The sequence below is a fragment of the Bactrocera neohumeralis genome, chromosome 2 (assembly GCF_024586455.1).
Source record: "Bactrocera neohumeralis isolate Rockhampton chromosome 2, APGP_CSIRO_Bneo_wtdbg2-racon-allhic-juicebox.fasta_v2, whole genome shotgun sequence".
In the NCBI taxonomy this organism is placed as follows: Eukaryota; Metazoa; Arthropoda; class Insecta; order Diptera; family Tephritidae; genus Bactrocera; species Bactrocera neohumeralis.
This window is the reverse complement of record NC_065919.1, coordinates 26,324,019-26,339,272: the sequence shown is the minus strand read 5'-3', so window position 1 is coordinate 26,339,272 and position 15,254 is coordinate 26,324,019. Positions and strand designations below refer to the sequence as shown.

Below are 15,254 nucleotides of genomic sequence, written 5' to 3'. Positions count from 1 at the left end.
ATAAATACGCCAGTGGTGGGTATTATAGCTTTGATGAAGGCTAAGTGAACGTTTTTCTTGTTTAAAGATAAATTTGATACTTTGACATACAAATGGTCCTCGAGGTCTACGATACTCAAGCTCATTACGTTCTATGGAGTCTTTATGTGGTGGAGAGCTCTAGAAAAGACCACACTTGCAAAGAAACTCGAAAGCGTTCAACGGCGTTCATCACCGTGTGTGGTGCACTAATTTTCACTCCAATCTTGGCACTTAACGCCATATTGCACATACTGCATCTAGACATAGGCGAAAGGTGTATGGCTGCGACAGTTGCCATCAGAATCAGAGAATCTGTGTTCTTAAAAGAACACGTTTCTGAACACTCGGATATCCTCATACACTTTGACTTCATACCGGATCACTTGGATCATGGAGTCGCCAAACCGAACTCTGGCATATACGGACGAGCGAACTATGGGTGGGAAGAACTCGTTGGAGAAGAGGGACAGTGGGCTTCTTTACGGATGGGTCAAAGCTTGAGGGGAAGATTGTTGGAAGTGTATACTGTTAGGAATTTTTTATTAATTCCACCTTCAGACTTCCTGACTATTGCGGTGTCTTCCAAGCCGAGATTGCAGCCATTAAGGTAGCAACAGATCTACTGCTCAGGAGTGCAGCCTCCTACAGAGAAGTCACCATTCACTCAATTAGTAGAGTGGCGATACTAGCTTTGAACTCATTAACAGTGCGTTCAGAGTTGGTCGAAGTGGGCCTAACCTCGCTATCAATAGCATCGAGTGTCCCTGTGATGAGACTGGTATGGATGCCAGGCCACAGAAAATTGCAAACCTGATGACTTAGCTCGGAAAGGTACCCAAAAACAGCTATCGGTAGAATGGGAGCGTTCGGTGCTCCCGTATTCTTTTGTGTTTTACTACTAGATATCTGGTCTTCTTTTGTCTGGTCTGGTTTGGCTCAAGATCTATCGCAAGAGATCTAGTGATCTTTCTGTCCTCAGTAATGCTTGCCTTTCCCTAGTTTAGCCTAGACTTTTAACAGGCCACTGCCCTACTGCCGTCTATGCTATAAGGTTGGGAATCTTACTAGATGCCATCTGCAGAAGCTGCATAGAAGAAGATGAGGTGGAAACAACTAAACACTTCCTTCTTCAAGGTCCCGCGTTTGGGAGGCCAAGACTAAAACACTTGGGAGCGCAGACATCCCACCGATATGGCGGGAATGGAAATTAAACGCCTGTGCAAATTTGTATTGGCTACTAAGCGTTTAGGGAATTCATAAGTTCGAACACAGGAGTTATTCGTTTCCATGGCTTCACAGGGGACTACATATAGGAATCCACGTGCGATCTTTGATCAGCCTTCTAACCTAAAATAACATAACGTAACCTAGCATACAAATGAACAAAAAACTAAAATCATTTCGGTACTCGAGACAAGCTTCCGCCTTTCTAATTCCGTCTCTAGAGCAAACTTTATGTGCCGCTTAAGACAGTTTTAGTTCGTTGCTCAACAACAGACAAAATTGGCACAACCATAACTCATTTTAAGTGCTTCGAATTCTGCATCAGGCGAGTAACATCATTTCTCTGCGTAAATATCAAAAGCTTCTCCCAAAAAGCGAAATTCCCAGAGGATTTTATAGTATTTAATAAAAGTTCGGTTGCTATTTAAAATGTTCATATATAATATTTATGGTATACGTAATAATGTTTTCATACAAACATTTCCTGCTTGTAGAGAATTCCTTAACTCTTCCCAATCCCTCTCTTTTCTTTCGATTAGTTCCACTTGCCATCATCCCATTTGCCAACAGCCACACACATTTACTTCGTTTCCTCTAGCTTCGATAAGCTATCCTTATCCGTTCGGTATCTGGCGCGAGTTGCGCTGCTGGCTCAATGGGTGGCGTTCTGGCAACGCCTGCACTTCGGTTGCGCGCACTTAAAGTATCCCAAATATTACACTACTTGCAACACTATCGTTGGCTGTCTAGCTCTCAGTCTATTCGCTGCCAATACACTTATAGCGCTTTATTGTTATTGTTGTTGTTGTTGCTTTAGTTGTTATTGTCTTCATCTTCATGGCAGTTTTATGCGCATGTTAAATATGCTGAAAATTTATGGTTCGAGTGTTGGCTGCAGCGAGAGTAGGTGTTGCTTACCATAAATGTTGCAACATTGCTGTTGGCATGCAAATATTGCAAATAGCAACCAATACAAATAGCAGTGAATGTTGCAGATACTAATTTCTCTATTTTTTATTGTAATTCTGCTTTCTTTCTTTCTTTTTTGTTAGCATAAAATTCAAATTAGACGGGGTTGTGTTGAAGCCTCTCAACATTCTTTAGTTGTTGTTGTTGTATTTGTTGCATATTTAATGGCTGGAATGGCACAGAATGTGAATAATACAGGAAGCAGAAGTATTTATGGACGCTTATAAAATTTACTATATTTAGTATACATTTTATTAAACTCTTCAAACAAGAACTGCAACAATTTTAAGGTTAGGTTGAATTGTGAAACACACATAATTAGGATTTTGATAGTCTGTGATCAATAAGTTTTCAGGGAGATCCTATCTTTAGCTTCTGGCAATAAGTTATTTAGAGTACGCTTGAAGACTTAGCGCCTCTCAAAGTAACCACTTTTAAAGCTCGCATAACGGTACTCAGAGAAATAACAATACGTGGCAACTCTTAATGGTTAGAGATTCTCATAAATAATATTCCATAAATCTTCCGTAGAACCTTTCTCGCGAAAACTCGTAACATCGATTCATTCGATGTTGTCATCGGCACTGTATACCAAGAAGACGAGTGACTTGTAGAGTTTAGTCTTGTTCCGAAATACCATCTGTTAGCAAGAGTTATTCTGCAGTGGATTATGTAGCTTTTGTTAAGGTTTTATTCAAAAGTCCTATAGGAACATACATCGATACCATTCTAATTATAATTTTCATATGAAGTACTTTTTTTCATAAATCACTCGTCTTTGCACTCGTCTTTGCAAAAAAACTCAGTTTCTTTAGAATTTTAAGTGACCCGAAATCATTTAAAAATAATATCCAGCTTTTCGGCGGCTTGCTGACCAAAGTCCAAACCATTTCACCTTGTGTCTAAACCAGTCTATTACTAATATAATACTACAAATATTTTATAGGAATTTTTATGAACCGTCACTCGACCATTGGAGCTTTTTTCAACAGCACTTTGGAACCTCAGCTGGTCAAAATCGTTACTGACAGCTTATGCTCACTGTTAGTCTGTGCTATCATCCAGAATATTGTGGAATAGAAAAGAATTAAGGGTTCATTAGCAAAGCAAAATCAGATTTGAAGAGCCTAAACCATTTTTGACGATCCGTGGTCGCTATATGGGTAACTGCAGATCGTAGTAAAAACTAGGCAGCAGTAGAGAGTCTCAAATTGATGGACTTCTAGGTCTCATAAAATTTAACACGTCTGTTGTTTTAGTGGCATAAAATCATTCCCAAATTATACCAAGTTTACAGTTTTGGAACGGAAATATCAATCTGAAATTTTGCACAAGTTCTTTTCTCCCTAAGAAGCTGCTCATTTTTCGGAACTGCAGATATCGAGCAACTATAACATATATGCAAAATAAAAAGTATATATTTTGTGTTTTTTTCCAAAAACAACTACTCATAATATTGCCTTCACGAATATGACAAATTGATATCATTGACATATTCCGTTATTAAAAACCGTTAGATTTTCTCTGTAAAAAGCGAAAATCATGTCACATAAATAAGTATGCAATTTACCATTTCAGTATTGTTTCGATTGATACACAGTGTTTATACGTTTTGAAGCAATAAGTATTGTTTTTTTTTTTTATAAAATAATAATTTTCCGAAGTTTTCATTAAATTTCATCGTTAATTGCAATTACATTTTGATCATGGAGCCGCCCGTCAAGGAACTATCACAAAATTTGAAAGGTGCTATTATAAAACTATATAAAGAAAACAAAAGTCAGAGGCAAATTGGAAAACTAATAAATAAAAGTAATTCTAATATTCAAAAAATAGTAGAAAAATACAAAAAAGAGGTCAATACAAAAAATAAGGAAAGATCTGGACGACAAGAAACATTTGATTACAAGGATCGGTACATTATCACACACAAGATACAGGCTAATCTGAAGTAAATTGCGTACTGAAATTAAAAATGAGACCAGTAAAACCTGCCATCCCCAAACTAATCGTCAAGTGCTGTATGATACAGGTTCCCATGGTCGTAATGTCCGTAAAAAGCCATTCATAAGCAACATTAACAGACAAAAAATATTAAACTTTGTGAAAGCACGAAAGTAAACATAGAGAATATTTCTGGAATTCTGTTATTTTCTCAGATGAAAGTAATTATACATTTTTGGATCAGATGGACATGAAAAAAAGTAAATACAGAGCTTGATTCACGGAATATGGCTGCCTTTTTTATGTCGCTCATGGTTTGGGGGTGTATGGCACCAACTGGTGTAAGGAATCTTGTATTCATTGAGCATAAAATAAACAAATATTATTACCTTAATATATTAATATCGAATTTAAACGATAGTGCGGCCAAATTGGGACTTGAAGGATCATTTGTCTTCCAACAGGGCAATGATCCAAACCGCTCACATTGTTAAGGAATTGCTACTTTACAATACATCCAAACAATTAAAAACACCAGCCCAATCTCTTGATGTGAACCCTATCGAACATTTGGGTCATTTTATAGAGAGAAAAATCAGAAGACACCAAATAAGCCGCAAAGAATCTTTGATATCTGCTTTAATCAAAAGTGGGGCAAGATTTTCAGTGACCAAAAAACTGGTAAAGTCCATGCCATCCGGATTGAATGCAATAAAAAAATCCAAAAGCTATCCAATAAAATATTAAAAGCCCATCAAAGCTCAAAAATAAAACCGTTGGAACTTTTTCTTTGGAATGTATTACTATTGCATACATACTTTAGTGATGTAATTTTTAGCTATTTAAGCCTTTTTTTTTCTAATTTGAAAAATTATTTATTTAAGTTTCTGTTTTTTGCTATTGCTTTTAACTCAAATATGAAATAACTGAAAAAAATAAAAAATGGATATTATTATTAGTTCTGCGGCATTTTTTTCTGAAAACAAAACGGATAAACACAGTGCATACTTATTTTTGTGATGCACTGTAGCTGCCATACAAACTGAACGATCCAAATCGAGTACTTGTACGGAAAACTTTTTTACTAGACAAGATATCTTCACGAAATTCTGCACAGACTTCTATCCAAGGCAATGTTACAATCTTCGAAGAAATTGTTCAGATCGGATCAGTATAGCATATAACTGCCATACAAACTGAACGATCCATATCGAGTTCTTGTGCGGAAAGCGTTTATGTTTGTGAAGGGTATTATTCCGTGCAATCGAAGTTAACGTTTTTTCTTGTTAAACAGTTATTTATGGAATACATATGTACATAAATGCAATTGCATACAAAACATATTAACAGATGTATGAACAAATGCAGCCCCCAATAATAATCTCCAAACAAATTCACTGCATCAATCAAGCCTCAAATTGTAGACAGAGCAAAACATGAAATCTCAAGGGTGAAAGGTCAAGCGGCGACTCAATTAAAATTGTATATGACAATCATAAAAATATTTTTGCTTAATTGAAAAGCCTGATAAATTCGTATGGGCGCCAAATGCATTGCCAGTGATCAGCAATTGTACACATACACTCATACACATGCACTCATACGAGAACATGCACTTTTGTATGTGTAAATATGTATTACACATGTAAATATTGTTGGCTTAAGTAGGAAGCTCGAGCTGCCAGCAGCAAAAGGGTCGTAAGTCAAAGCTGGCGAGTTGGTGCTGAGTGCTGCCTGCTGATCGCTATGCGACACAACAACAACGGCAACAAACAGCAAGCAAGCGGCGGCTCTGGCACTCAACGCGCAACGCGCAACGCGACACGCCACTCAAAGAGCCACTCAGCTCCACTCCACTCGGCTACTGCACTCATGTCGACAAGAACAGCAACAAAAACAACAAAACAAGGCTACTTACAAGCCGAAGTACATTTACATGTGCGTGTGTGTATATGTGGCTGGGTAAGCGCACAAAGGCAAGGCACAAGCGCGCATTTGTTGTGAGTAAAGCCGAAAGAATTCAATAAAAAGGCGAACGAGTCAATAAAAAAGAACCTGGAAAACGAAAACGAAACCGAAAGACAAAGCAAAACATGAAGGGGCAAAAAACATAAACAAACCAAAAGTCAAACAAACGCACACACTTGCATACATGTGGACGGTGAGTGGCTGGTTGATCAGCGAAGCGCGGCAACAAGTAGCTGCGCTCGTAGCAGCGCTGCCAGTGTCGACTGCGCAGCTAACGTCGTACAGCGACCGCGTGTGTTGTCAAACACCAACTGGAGCTGCTTGAGGAGCAAGAAAGAACCGGCACAAAGGAAATACGGGAAACGCCACTAACAACAACAAGCAACAGCTACGTGACTCAACGCTGCGACGACTGAGAACCGTAGCAACATGCGGCGCAAGTATGTTGAGTTTATTTATGGCGGCACAAATACTCACGCACACACACGCGCGCGCGTTCTTCTTGTAATGTGTGTGCATGCGTCGCTGCAAGCGTGCCCCAGCCGACGCGCTGCCGCTTGGCCGATACGCGCACATTACCGTTGAGTTCAGTCAGTCAAACAGTCGGACAGTTTTCATTCGCTTTCAGTGGCGTTCGGTTCGCTTCAGTCGCAATTACTCCGAGGTAGGCCTAGACCGTCGGTCGCATTGTGCTTTTTTTGTTGTCGTTGTTGTGGACGCGTGTGGCGTCAATTTTATTGCCGGTAATGTTAGATATTTCCTACGCATGTGCATATGTGTGCGTGTGTATGACGGTCGCGCATGTTTTTTTCTAAATAAAACAACAACAAAGTGCACTAATCAGATGCAACAAACACACACGCACGCAAAATGCGAAATCAGTGTCGAGAAATCCGCAGTGAAATGTGCATATGCACACACACACACATATATATATGTATGTATATAAACATTTATACTAACAAACGCTCGTCATCAAAGCAAAAATGTCGTGCAGTCGCCTCATTCCGCTACGCAACGCTCAAATTGGTGCATATTTGTGTGGCAAATAAAAACAAGTAACACAACAACAACAATAAAAAACAAAGCAAAAGTGCATGCAGTACGCAAATGTCGTGCGGCTAATATTAATAAAGCGAAAAGCAAGCGCGTGCGTTGCGTGTCACGCGCTGCATGCGACAGGAAGTTGCTGTTTAGCTAAAGCGAGTCGAAATTGTTTTGCGCACGTATGTATGTACATTTGCATGCACTTATGCAAGGCGCTTCGATTCTGGCATGTGGAATTGGCAGAAATTGTGTCGCGATCGTAAAAAGCCCGTAAACCGCGAGGCGAAGTGCGGAATTTCAAATAATATCTTTGAGATGCGAAAGTATCGCTTGTATCACTTTGTGTAAAAATGTATCTCACATGTCCTAGAAACATGACGGGTGATTGGTTATGAATGCCAGCGTCAGTGGTTGATCATAAAATGCAAATTGCTTATCAATATTGAAGGCTTCCAAGTGTTGAAGTGATTCTTTTTTTTTTTAGATAATGAAAGTGTAGAGCTAACGGTTGTTGGAAAATATTAACGAATTTTGATTTAAATTTTTTTATTGGAATTTTTTATCAAAGGAACTGCATAGTTTAAATTTTGCTTGCATATCTTCACGTGTATTTATCTAAGTTGTCACAGATAAAAATTCAATCACAAAAAGCTTTATCAAGCACCATTTTAACTTGCTACTAGCAAACTACAGCTTTTACAGCTTATAGACACGAAAAAAAGGAATTTTTTATCTTTGAGATACAAACTTTTTATACCCTGAGCAGAGTGTATTAAGTTTGTCACGAAGTTAGTTACACCCAGAAGGAAGCGTCGGAGACCCTATAAACTATGTATATAAACGATCAGTATGTTGAGCTGAATCGATTTAGCCATGTCCATCTGTCTGTCTGTCCGCCTGTCTGTCTGTATATATACCAACTAGTCCCTCAGTTTTTACGATATCGTTTTGAAATTTTGCAAACGTCATTTTCTCATCAAGAAGATGCTAATTTGTCGGGACTGCCGATATCGGACCACTATAACATATAGCTGCCATACAAACTGAACGTTCGGAATCAAGTTCTTGTAAGGAAAACTTTCACATTTGACAATGTATCTTCACAAAATTTGGTCACAGGGTATTTTCTAAGACAATAATGTAATATACGAAGAAATTGTTCAGATCGGCTCACTATAGCATAAAGCTTCCATACAAACTGAACACATAGTCACTAAAATAAATGCACCTGTGAAGGGTATATTAGCTTCGGTGCAGCCGAAGTTAACGTTTTTTCTTGTTTAATATAAATTTTAATAGCTTTTTATGAAATTATAGCTTTGAGATACATTTTTCAAAAAAAAGTATCTTTGAGATACAAACTTTTTCAATAAAAATTTCATAAACACCGTAGAAAAGAACCAAAAATATTTCTGATTCAAGTACAATATAGCGAAATTATCTTTGAGATACAAAAGTATCTTCTATATAAGGTATGAATTGTCGAGTCTTTAAAAGCACTTTCAATGTATATACATACTAAATACAATTTTAAATGGTGATTAGAACAAGCAACTGGTATAAATCAAATAAGCAGGCATAATCGAATGTGTAGCAAGTGCTGTCTTCGACTCGCCAAGCATTACTCTCCAGCGAATCGAACAAACTATACCAGATACCCAAAGAATTGATTGCTCCTTAGTAGAAAAATGACCAATCGAAGACAGCTTTTTTATACTCAGATCTAATAAAATGATCTTGTTGCTGCTTTCACATAGTACTTTTTAGCCGAAAGTGACTAATATCAACATATGTATTTGTACATCTCACTGTAAAAATAAACTTAATATTTGATAATGTTTATTGCCGTTTTTGAGCGAACCAGAAGCTCATTAAGTAAACCACAAAATGTGAAGTATTAAATTTTTGAATAAAAATTACAAAATTAAGTGCATGAAATGCAACCCTATCAAAAAATAAAATTTTTTCTTAAAAAACATATGTATGTATGTATATGTTTAGCGATGCACGAATATTTTTCTGCAGTTCATAGACTTTATAAATATAAAAGCAATTTAAGTTATTTTTTTTTTTTAAATATTTAATTTATATATTTTTTTTAAAGATTTTAAATTTTTACTTTTTTTTAATTTATTTTAATTCTTAATTTTTTTTAATATTAGAAAAAAAATTGTTTTGATTAATTGTTTTTATAAACAAAATAGAAAAAGTGTTTTTTTTAATAAAAGAATTTTTTAAATAAAAAATAAAATTTTAATATAAATAAAACCTAGATTTATTTTTATATACATATGTACATATATGTGGGTATATTGTTTTTTTTTTTTGAGAAATTTTTTTTTATTTTATAAATTAATTTTTTTATAATTTTATTATTAAAATTTAAATACAAAACACCCAGATTTTTTTACATTTTTTAAATAACTTTTTTTCATTTAAAACTTAGAAATTGAGCAATTAAAAAAATTCAAAAATATATATTTTTTTTTAATTTCATAAATAAATAATTTTTTTTTATTAAAAAAAATAAATACAAAAACATAGGTTTTTCTTTAATTTTTCGAATTTTTTATTCATTTATTTTATTTTAAATAAAAAAATATTTGTCAAATAAAAAGAGACCAGAATTTTTTGTATCTAATTTTTTTAATTTTTTAATATTTGTTTTTTTATTTAAAAAATATTTCAAAATACATACAAACAATTTTTAAACTTACATTTTTACTTGCTTATAGTTCACAGAATTATTTTAAAAATATAAAAAATTCTTTATCTTATTTTTATAACATTTTTTTGAAGAAACTTTTTAAAAATATTTAACTACTTAGCTCATTTTTAAATTTTAGAAAATTAAAATAATTATAAAACAATTTTTTTTATTACAAATCTTACCAATTATAATTTGAAAATTATAAAATTTTATTTTAGACCGAAATATTATTTTGTTTTGTAAATTATATACATATGTATACATATGTAATTATTGTCTTCTATAATATAAATGAATTAAAATTATAAACATTAACCGATTTGCAACATACCAAATAGTCAAAAATAAACTATAGACTTGGAAATTTTTGAATTTTTTAATAATAGTAAATTTTTTGTACCAAAACCTTGTGCATTTTTGCAGCCAAAATTCTGCAAAAATAATTCGTTTAGTATTTGTGTTGCCTTACCATTTCGCACAACTGAAAATAAAAAAAAAAACTCGCCATGACTTGCAACGAAAAAAAATATTTAAAAATAATAAAAATATTTTTTCCATTAAAATAACGAATATAAATTCAAATCAATTTGTTTTTGCAGTATAACTGTAAGCTCTCACACTTTCAAGCATGAAAATCGCTGAAGCGCAGCATTCAATCAAACCGTCACTACTGACACATATAGCATGATAAAAACATATATACATAACATATATGCCACAAAATGCAAAAATAGTGCAGCAACAACAATTTGTGCAAAAATACCAAATACAACAAAGTGCTAAAAGCTTACAGCGAATTGTAACAATTTCCACATGTGAAGTGCCGATTGCATTGCTGCATGAGTGTGTGTGTATGTGTGAGTGCCAAAGTAGTGTTTGAAAATGTTTTAAACAATTTGTTGTTCTTCGCTATGCAGGCTCAGTCGACTTTGGCGCGCTGCCATTAACGACGCACACGCGCACACAAACGACCAATCGATGATGGCGGTTTTTAATCAAAAATATGCAAATTTCCACGACTTAAGTACTAAAGTAAACACACACACACACACACAAATGTGTTTGTATGCATGCGCGTAAATATATGTATGTACTCACGAAGTGTGAACGTACTTACAGCAACTAATTTTCGAGTACATTGGAGAAGTGTTAAAAAGCAACAAACGAAAGAAATACTCAAAAGAAGCAAACAAATGCCTTCGCTGCTTTTCCACACGTTCAGTGCTCAGTGCTCAGTGCCAAGTTCAATGCTCAGTGTGGCACATAAAAAAATTGGTGAGCTAAAGTGTTTTTCGACGAATTAAAGTAGAAATGGCAAATACAAATACTTGTACGAGTATATCACATTACAAAAACAAGGTCAGCGAATTGCTGCGCATTTAATTTAACCAAGAAGTGACTTTTGGGAGTGTGTGAGTGATTTTTTTTTTTTTTGTATTTGTGGCCAACTTGAGCAGCTGCGAAAATTCAGCGCGTCGTCGAACTTTGCCGGCCTCTATTGGCCTGAGCTCGAATTACACCTCCTGAAGGTGAAACAAAAAAGGGAAAAAATGCAAAAATAATGAAACTGGACTTATAAATAAACAAAACAAAAAACAATAATAATAATAAAATTAAAAAAAAAAATTAAAATAAAAAATATTTAATAATAAAAAAATGTATAATAATGCAAATATATTTAATAAAAAAAAATTATAACAATAAAAATATATATACAATAATAAAATTTAAGGAAAAATGTAGAAAACTTTTTTTTTTTAATTTTATTAAAGCTTAAATGGTGTATCTGTGTAAATTTATTTATTTATTTATTTAAAAACACTAGGTGACTCATTCACACATTTTTTTCATTACTTAACTGAAATCATTTACATATACATATAAAAAGAAATATATTTTTGCTGAAAAGTGTGAAACTTTAAAGATTATTTTAAGTTTACTTTTTTATTTAAAGTGGAAACAAATATTTCTCTGTGTTAAACACCAAAAAGACGACACCAAAAACTTCAACCAATTCGTCTTCCAATACATAACTTTTTTCAAATTTGAAACACCCTGTATTTATGAAGAAATGAGATCTATTTGTTTCTTTGAAAGAAAATCACTAAAATATATCTGAAAAATTAAAAATATTTATAGTACCTTTGTAAATATAGAACAATTTTATTTCAGTTTAGGTTTTGTTAGGATTGGTTAAGTGACCGATCCAAAAAGGCATCTCATTTGGATGGCTTATAACAGCGTCCCTTTGTGGTACTTAGAAAAATTCTTTCAGAGAACTTGAAATTTACAGAGCCAACATTTTACACGTATGCCACTCTGCATTAGCAGGTGAAGTCTCTAAAATAAACCGACTCAATAATTTTCTTGAAACTACCACTACTTCCAGAAACTCCATATTCTTCGAAAATTTTTCATAAAAGACTATAGTTTCTTCCTCTTCCTTCTTTCGAATCTCATTCCAGCAATTCAATTTTTTTATATGAGAAGCCTCACAGACCATATTAGTATGAAAACGAAACTTTAAAGCTCGCTTCACTCAAAAACGAAAATGATTTTGCCTTCCGGACCTTCTAAGCAACATTAGTCGTTATAGGTATTCTGCTATCTTGCTATGTTTTTTTCTGCACGAGTCCCGAAGCAAATACAAAGACTAAGTGACTTGCATTTTGATGACAAATAATGAAGACTTGAGATTAATTATACAAACCATTGTTGAGTTTTCATAAAAGCAGATAAATAAAGAAATGTGTAAAAAGAAAAAAGTTGTCATAGAAATAAACTATAGAAAAAATAGAAATTAACTTCGTATTTCCCTCGATAATTTTAGCAAGCACTGACTGTGAAAATGATCCACATTTGAAACCTAAAAGCCTCATTGGCATATATATTTTCCATGTGGCAAGTTTTGTACTATATGATCCAGAACCATGAGAACTCAAGTTTTACTACTTTGAGAAAATCGTTTCAAAGAGTTTCTGCGAAGACTTAAGCATTTACAAAATATTTATTTTCATCATCTTCTTTTTTATTCATCGTTCCTGATTTATCACACTTTTAAGATGTACTGAAAGATGTGCGTCATGAATCGTTTGAATTTTTCTTCGATTAACTTTGTGATATATTGCGATGTTATACGGGAACTTTGACTAATGCGCCTTACATATATACAGCTACGCAATATTTTACATATGTATGCGTGAATATTTTTCGCCGATTTCGGAAAGGATTCAAAACATGCGGAGTTTCAAAAATCTACCATTAACTGTCGCCTCTGAGCAAGCTGCATATATATTGTCTACGGATATAACTAAAGGATAGTGAGAGAGAACTCTAATCGTATATCAGTCAATCGCTGGAGTTTGACACCATAGTTTAGGAAGGAGAACTTACAAATTTTGTGATTACGCATCCCACTTAGTCAGCTGTAAAATCTTGAAGGTATCTTTAGATTTTCAACCAAAATCTATCAGTGAGTTGAATCACTTATCCTCCGAACGCTGTCATATATATACTCTACATACATTGGTATGCCTCCAGACGGAGCTAATTAATCACGCACACTCTGCGCATGTGTGCGTCTTAAATAAACAGTCAGCATTTACAATGTAAATTTTACATACAAACAAACTGGCCGTCGACTGAACTTTATGACCACAAAAAATGTGGTCTTCCTGCTTGCAGCAAAGGCGCTGCACGGTTGACTCCTGCTGCATTGAGATTGTTTAGCAATTTTTCCTTTTGCATGTTTACCTTTGTTTCCGGTTTGACGAGTTCTTTGTCCAGCCACAGCGGCTAAGAGCGGCTGTAATGCTTACCTCATCGCTGTCACTGTTGAAGGTCGTTCATCGTGCAGCAAACACAAAACTGCGAAGCAACCGGCAACAGTGTCTAACTAAACTTAGCAATAACAACAGCAACGACGACGTGCTTGGCAGAGGCCCCAAATTGATTGCAACAAGCAGAACTGGTGTTACATGTTGCTCGTTGCAACTGCGGTGGCAGCAATTGTTGTCTGTAGCTGAAAGTTGGCTATATTTGGACCTAATAGCTGTTTGTCTAGCTAAAATGGGTGATAAGTCGTAAATAGCTGCTGATCACATGTATGAGAATTATTTGTGCAACTTCTTAGCTACTTAAAGAGAGTTCTAAGTTCAGTACATACATATATACAAATATATGAATACACGTGTAATTTTTCACTACAAAGTTGAGAAAAATGTTGTAAAACGGTTTACTAAATCTTAAAAAGTATCTATCAGATACAAATGTATCTCGAACTACTGCAGTGCTTCATAATTCTAATATGACCTAACCATTGCTCGTTATACAAATGTACATATATTGATTTTGAAAGGCAACTTTAATATTAGACTGTCATTTCAATTTAAATTCATTAATTTAAGCAGCTACCTGCTCAAAAAATAAACTGGAAGTTGGAATATTAACGATTATCTATTCATAAATAATTTTGAAATATCTCATAAGTATTGGAACATGCATTTAAATGCTAAAAAGTTTCAAACTAATTAAAATTTGATGAAATACGCAAAAGTATCTGTAAGATATTATGGTAACTACAAGATACAAAAGTATCTTTGAATTGCAAAATTGTATTTGAGCAACAAGTGTTACTTTTTAACACCAAAATATACCTTTACTCAAATGTATCTATAAGATATAATAGTATCTACAAGATGTAAAAGTATCTTTCATTTGCAAAATTGTCTGTGAGCTACAAATTTAGCTTTTTATCACCAAACTATACTTTTTACACAAAAGTATCTGTAAGATATAATAGTATCTACAAGATGCAAAAGTATCTTTGAGTTTCAAAATTATATTTTAGCAACAAATGTAGCTTTTTAACACCAAAATATACTTTTTATGCAAAAGTATCTGTAAAATATAATAGTATCTACAAGATGCAAAAGTATCTTTGAGTTTCAAAATTATATTTCAGCAACAAATGTAGCTTTTTAACACCAAAATAAACTTTTTACACAAAAGTATCTGTAAAATATAATAGTATCTACAAGATGTAAAAGTATCTTTCATTTGCAAAATTGTCTGTGAGCCACAAATTTAGCTTTTTATCACCAAACTACATATACTTTTTACGCAAAAGTATCTGTAAAATATAATAGTATCTACAAGATGCAAAAGTATCTTTGAGTTTCAAAATTATATTTCAGCAACAAATGTAGCTTTTTAACAACAAAATATAGTTTTTACACAAAAGTATCTGTAAGATATAATAGTATCTACAAGATGTAAAAGTATCTTTCATTTGCAAAATTGTCTGTGAGCCACAAATTTAGCTTTTTATCACCAAACTATACTTTTTACACAAAAGTATCTGTAAGATATA

The 15,254-nt window shown here is 33.9% G+C and overlaps 1 protein-coding gene across 12 annotated transcripts in view; it reads left to right on the top strand.

Moving 5' to 3' along the window:
• Positions 1 to 15,254, top strand: part of LOC126759481 (dystrophin, isoforms A/C/F/G/H) — a 558,659-nt gene that overhangs the window by 415,328 nt on the left and 128,077 nt on the right. Inside the window, exon 1 of one of the 12 annotated variants that reach the window (XM_050474378.1) lies at positions 6,735 to 6,869. The exons of 9 other annotated variants lie outside the window; for them this stretch is intronic. The gene's annotated coding sequence lies outside the window, so the exon portion shown is untranslated. Of the gene's footprint in view, positions 1 to 6,734; positions 6,870 to 15,254 lie in introns of those variants that run through there. 2 more of the 12 variants (XM_050474395.1, XM_050474386.1) reach the window with 2 other exon arrangements.